This window comes from Pseudorca crassidens, chromosome 2 (assembly GCF_039906515.1).
Source record: "Pseudorca crassidens isolate mPseCra1 chromosome 2, mPseCra1.hap1, whole genome shotgun sequence".
NCBI classification, from domain to species: Eukaryota; Metazoa; Chordata; class Mammalia; order Artiodactyla; family Delphinidae; genus Pseudorca; species Pseudorca crassidens.
This window is the reverse complement of record NC_090297.1, coordinates 97097254-97103878: the sequence shown is the minus strand read 5'-3', so window position 1 is coordinate 97103878 and position 6625 is coordinate 97097254. Positions and strand designations below refer to the sequence as shown.

Genomic DNA, 6625 nt, shown 5'->3' with positions numbered 1-6625 from the left:
GATAAGCTTCTTTCAAGGAAATACTAGGAGATGCGTGATTTTACCTGCTTCATCTGTGCTGAACCCTGGAGGGAGAGGCATGGTGAGTTCTCATGTGCCCATTAGGAATTGCTTTTTTGTGTTTTCCATTGTATTGTGGGTCTCTTGGACACAAGCCCCACTGGGTTTCAGAGCTAGGTGTTTTGGGAACCTGTCCCTCTGATGGGAGTCCAAAAGTTGGGATCCAAACTTTTGTGGGGTCCAAACTCTTCACTCTTTGAGAAGAATCTGGGAGTTGGGTGTTCCCTTCCAACTGTATGGTACTGTGCTAAAGGTGGGGTTTATGGTGTAAGAGAGTGTCTCAGTCTTTCCTACCCATTTCAGTGTCAGTATTTTCTCATTAGTCTGTTGTGTAGAAATCACTCAGCTAGTTTCTGGATCTCTTTCAGAGGGAATTTCTATGTGTGTAACTGTACATTCATTGCATCTGTGGGAGGAGGGAAACTCAGGATCCTCCTATGTCAACATCTTGTTGACTCCCAATCTAGAATTTCTTTTAATGAGGTTTTCCTGGTGATAAATGCCTGTATTATTTTTGCCTCAAATTGTCTTTGCTTCACTTTTATTTTTTAGATTGCAAACTTTATTTTTTAAGAGTAGTTTTAGATTCACAGAAAAATTTAGCAGAAAGTACAGAGTTTCCATATACTTCATGTCCCCATACATGCACATCCTCCCCCCACTGTTGGCATCCTTCTCCACAGTTGTACATTTGTTAAACTTGATGCACCTACATTGACAAATCATGATCATCCAAAGCCCATAATTTACATAAGTGTTCACTTTGGTGAACATTCTATGGGTTTTGGCAAATGTATAATGACATGTATCAACCATTATAGTATCGTACATAATGGTTTCACTGCCCTAAAAATACTATTTGCTCTGCCTATTCATCCTCCTTTCCCCCAACCCCTGGTGATCACTAATCATTTTTACTGTCTCCATAGATTTTCCTTCTCCAGAATGTCATATAGTTGGAATCATACAATACGTAGCTTTCAGATTGGCTTCTTTCACTTTGAATATGCATTTAAGATTCCTCCATGTCTTTTCATGACTTGATAGCTAATTTCTTTCTAGCACTGAATAATATTCTATTGCCTGGATGTACCACAGTGTGTTTATCCATTCACCTACTGAAGGACATCTTGCTTGCTTCCAAGCTTTTGCAATTATGAATAAAATTGCTATAAACCTGTGCACAGGTTTATTTGTGGGCATAAATTTCAACTCCATTAGCTAGGGTGTCTGAGTGACTTCAGTGAGAAGTGGCCCTCTCCCAATAATAAATATGTAACACAAGCAAGAAATAAATCTGTGTTGTTTTCTGCTACTGTAGAATTATCTAGTTTATTCTAAAGATGGTGCTCTTATTATCTGTTTAATGTCATTGCAGCATCTGTAATGATGTCCCCTTTTCCATTCCTGTTATTTGCCTTTTCTCTCTGGCTTTCTCTCTCTCTCTCTCTCTCTCTCTCTCCCTCTCTCCTCCCCACCCTCTCTTTCTCCTTTCTCCCCACCCCACCCGAAGTCTCACCACCAGAAGTTTGTCTTTTCAAAGAGCATACTTTGGACTTTGCTTATGCTTGTTTTTTATTTTTTAACTTCTGCTCCTTTGTTTAATTTTCTTCCTTCTGCTTTAAAAAAATGTTTACGTTTAATTATTTTGCTTCTCTTTTTCTAACTTCTTTAGATGTTAGCTCATTAATTCTCATCTTTTCTCTTTTTCTAATATATGCATTTAAGGCTGTAAATTCTCTCCAAATTGCAGTGCCTTCCCATAGATCATGATATACAGTATTAGTGTTATCATTCAGTTCAAAATATATTCTAATTTATATTTAAAAATTTATATGTAATTTATATTTCTTCTCTGTTCCATGGGTTTCTAGGAAGTGTACTTCTTAAATTCTAAATGAATGCAAGTGCTTTTTTGTCTTTCTTTAGTAGATTTCCAGTCTAAATGGATTATGAGCAAAGGACATATCCTATATATTTTCATTCCTCTGAAATTTTAGATATTTCTCTTATAAACAATATATAGTTTAACGTTAAAAAAATTCAGTATGATAATTTGTCCTTTGACTAGTTAATATCATTCATTTACATTCAATTTAATTACTTATAAATTAGAGTTTCTTTCTACCCTCTTATTTTGTCCTTTACATTTATCATATATGTTCACTCTTTTTTTTCTTGACTTTGCTTTAATTGACTAAATATTATTTTATCATTATTATATTCTCTTGGAAGTTTTAAAATGTTATTTCTCCTCTTATGGTGCCTACTCTAGAAATTATAACATGTACACTTTACTTTTCAAAGTCTGAATTTAAAAAATATTTATCTACCTCTTAGATATACAATGAACATTTTAACTCCATTTATCCTCTTCTTGACTTGTTGTTGTCTAGTGTTTTAAATCCATCTCTTTTTCCACCCCAACAATACATTATTATAATTATTTTATATAGAATCAATGGTCATTTACATTTACCCACATATTTACTACTATTTTTTTCTCCTTGATTCTATTTGTATTTCAGACCTTCCATCTAGGATCACTTTCTTTATGCCTGAAATTTATCCTTTATAATTTTCTTTAATGAGCATCTGCTGATGAAAAATTCTCTTGACTTATTTCTCTAAGAACATTCTTATTTCAAACTCAGCACTTTGAAGTCCACTGTCTTTGGAGAGATTTACTACTGATCAATGGTCAATCTGTCATTTCTTCAGAAATAATCTTTCTTTGGCTGTTGTCAAGATTTTTCTGTCTTTGGTTTTCTTCAGTTTTCATATGATAGTCATGACTGTGGATTTATTTTTACTTATCCTTGAAATTAAATGGACCTTTTCAATCTATACATTGGAGCCTTTCATCAATTCTTAGATATATTCTCTTCAAATATTTCCTTTGGCTCATTTCTCTCTATTCCTTCCAGGACTAAAATCAAATGAACTCAAACTGTATTTTATGTATCTCTTGTCCTCTGTACATTTTCTATATTTATATATATCTATGCCGCATTCTCAATATATTTTTCTCTTCTATCTTCCTGGTCACATATTTTGTCGTTTGTTTGTATTCAATCTGTTACCACATACATCTGTTGAGGTTTTTAATTTCAGTTATTGCCTTTTTTCATTTCTAGATGTTATTTGGTTCTTTTTAAAGTCTGTGTTTTTTTATAGTTTCCTATTTCTGGTAGAAATTTTAACATTTGTGACTTACTTTTATAACATGGTAAACACAATTGATTTAAAACATGTGTCTGAAAAGTTCAACATCTGAACTCTGTCTCTGCTGACTCTGGTTTATGTTGGTTCTTGCTCATGTTATATTGTTGCTTTCTTTTTTGGCTCAGAAACTTTGATTACTTGCTAGCCATTGTCCTTGAAAAATTATTTTGGGACACTTCCTGAGGCATAAGATGGATTTTCCCTCCTCAATATAGGTTTTTGATTTACCTCTCTTAGGTCTCTGAGCATGTTTAGTTGGGACAACTTCAAACCAAATTTAAGTTCTGTGAGTCATTACTCCACCTAGACCTTGCTTACCTAGTGTGCAACAACATGGGAGACTTGTCTGCTGTTATAACCACACAAGTATGTTTCTTTTTGATTTTCCTGTTCTTTTTCCTTTCCTACTTGGTTCAAAACCACAGCAGTCCATTCCACAAATAATCAGAGTTTGAAGGAAATATAGTGGGTCAACCTCTCTTTTGTTATGACTGAGGGTGTGGTTCAATATAAAGGTCTCCCACAAGACTTTTTCCCCACACCCAAAATATCAAAATGCAAGTACTTGTAGCATTAGTTCATACCTTTGGACATAGGCAACTTTGGTGTTCTAATATTATACTTCTGTTTGCCCATTACTAGAACCACAAATTCTATGGCTGTTTTAAAATTCTTTATTTTTACCGGGTGTCATCATGCTATGTCTAGGCATGAGTTTCTATTTTCCCTCATGAAAATAATTCATTGGACTTCTTATTTATTAATTGTATTTTCATCATTTCTGGAATATTCTCAGCTGTTATCACTTCAGGTATTGTGTCTACCATGCTTTGTATCTCCTCTCTCTGGAACTCCAGTTACATTTACGTTAGACTCTCTAATTCAGTCCTCATCATTTCTTAACTTCACTTTAATATTTTTCACTCTTTCTGTGTGATACTGTGTTCATTTGCTAGAGTTGCTGGAACAAATTACCGTAAATTTGGTGCCTTCAAACCACAGAAATTTATTCTCTCATGGTTCTGAAGGGTTGAAGTCCAAATCAAGGTGTCTTCAGGGTTTGCTCCTTCTGGATGCTCTGGGGAAGAATCTGTTCCATGTCACTCTCTTACTTCTTGTGGTTGTTGGCAATTCTTGGTGTTCCTTGGCTTGTAGACCCATCACTCCATTCCCTGCCTCTGACTTTACATGGTCTTTCCTTATGGGTCTTCTCATCTGTATCTGTGTTTCAAATCTTCCTCTCCTTTCTCTTATAGAGACAACAGACATTGGATTTAGAGCCCACCCTAAATTTAGGATGAACTCATCTCAAGATTATTAACAATCACATCTGCAAAAACCCTATTTCTCAATAAGGTCATATTCATAGGTGCCAGGGATTTTCTTTAAGATTTATTTATTCATTAATTTATTTATTTTTGGCTGCGTTGGGTCTTAGTTGCAGTGCACGGGATCTTCACTGAGGCATGCAGGATCTTTCATTGCAGCACATTGGCTTCTCTCTAGTTGTGGCATGTGGGTTTTCTCTTCTCTAGTTGTGGTGCACAGGCTCCAGGGTGCGTGGACTCTGTAGTGGTGCACGGGTTCCAGAGCATGTGGGCTCTGTAGTTTGTGGCACGCAGGCTCTCTAGTTGAGGTGTGCAAGCTCAGAGGTCGTGGCACGTGGGCTTAGTTGCCTCATGGAATGTGCGATCTTAGTTCCCTGACCAGGGATTGAACCCATGTCCCCTGCATTTTAAGGCAGATTCTTTACCACTGAACAACCAGGGAAGTCCCAGTGCCAAGGATTTGAACATATCTTTTTTGGGGACACAATTTAACACACTGCAGCTACATTCTGATTAATCTACTTGTATAAATCTTCCTGTTTATTAATCTATCTTTAGTTGAATCAAATCTGCTGTTCAATGTATTCATTTATGTTTTAAAATTTTCAATTATTAAATTTTCATTATTCAAAATGCTTAGTCTTTTAGATTCTTCTCTGCACATTTTGAAAACCAGTCCTTAATTTTTGTAAATATATAATAACATGACTATCTATATTTTGTGTCAAGTTACTGCAATATCTGGAGTTTCATGCATCCTTTCCTATTTTGTTGTTTCTCTTGGTTAAGAGTGCCTTGTTTTCTCATGTGTTTAGTGAATTTTGTCTGAGTAGTTCAATTTCATTGAAAATTTGCTTTTAAAAATTCATGGAGACCTGGTATTATGTGGGTTCCTTCAGAAAGTGTGTGCATTTTGTTTCTGCCAGAGCTAAGGATAACATTTTATTTGGAGCTACATTAAATTTTTAGTTTGAGAGTTTAAGAATGATTCAGACACTATAAATTTGCACCTTAAGTGCAAATTTAATCTCACACCTTAAGCCAGATTATGAATTCAGTGTTTTAGGACTGTTGCTTTCCTCTGCTAAACTGCCAAGTTTCAGACAGATTTTCATGTAATCTTTGGTGAAAGTGAGCAGTATTTCTAGTTCTCTCTTACATTAAGGTGAAACCCTTTGGGGTCTTTGACTTACATGGGGAAAGATCTCTTCTTATAGTCCCCATTTTGAGCAGATCACAAAATTTTCCTCCTGTACTCCATGTGCCATGAGACTATGAAAACTGATACCCAAGTTCACCTAGTTTAGCAAAGGCCCTCAAATTCCTTTTACCTACCTGGTTCACACCATCACTATATCCCTGGATTGAGAATTTCTTACTTTCTTTGCTGCTCAAAAGTGCTTTTTTTTTTTTTAATATGGAATGCTTCACAAATTTGTGTATTATCCTTGTGCAGGGGCCATGCTAATCTTCTCTGTATCATTCCAATTTTAGCATGTGTGCTGCCAAAGCAAGCATTCAACAGTGCTCTTAATAAAACATTTTAAAGTTTTTATCTAGCACCTTAGTTATTTAAAATAAGAAGTTTAGTCTAGTAATATTGTCTGTTGTCTTATCAGAAACAGAAATCCTCTTTTTTGTTTTAATCAATTTGGATGATTTCTATTATTTTAGAAAATTATCTCCACCACATACATTTAAAAAATTGATTGTCCTAATTTTTTTTTTTTACTATATTCTCTCAAGGGTTGTAAAATTTTAACTATATCTGTGGTTATGGCCCAATTTTTATTTATAGTTAATTTTTACATTTCCCCTCTCTTTTTCTAATGTGATCAGGCCAATATAATTAATATAGACAAATAGTTGATTAAAAAATGTGATAAGAACTATGGAATTTCTATGAGTGTGTTATGGAGGTAAACACAAGAGACATTTTGTCAAGACTAAATAGGAATATGTATGTAAAGTTCTTAGCACACTGTCTCATACTTGATAAAACCTCAATAGAT

The 6625-nt window shown here is 34.7% G+C and overlaps 1 non-coding gene across 1 annotated transcript; it reads right to left on the bottom strand.

Annotated features, from left to right (window-relative positions):
- Nucleotides 1–6024: 6024 nt before the first annotated feature.
- LOC137220265 (U6 spliceosomal RNA) lies at nucleotides 6025–6127 on the bottom strand. The gene has a single exon (XR_010941577.1). It is a non-coding gene; the product is annotated as a U6 spliceosomal RNA (small nuclear RNA).
- Between the last annotated feature and the right edge of the window lie 498 nt (nucleotides 6128–6625).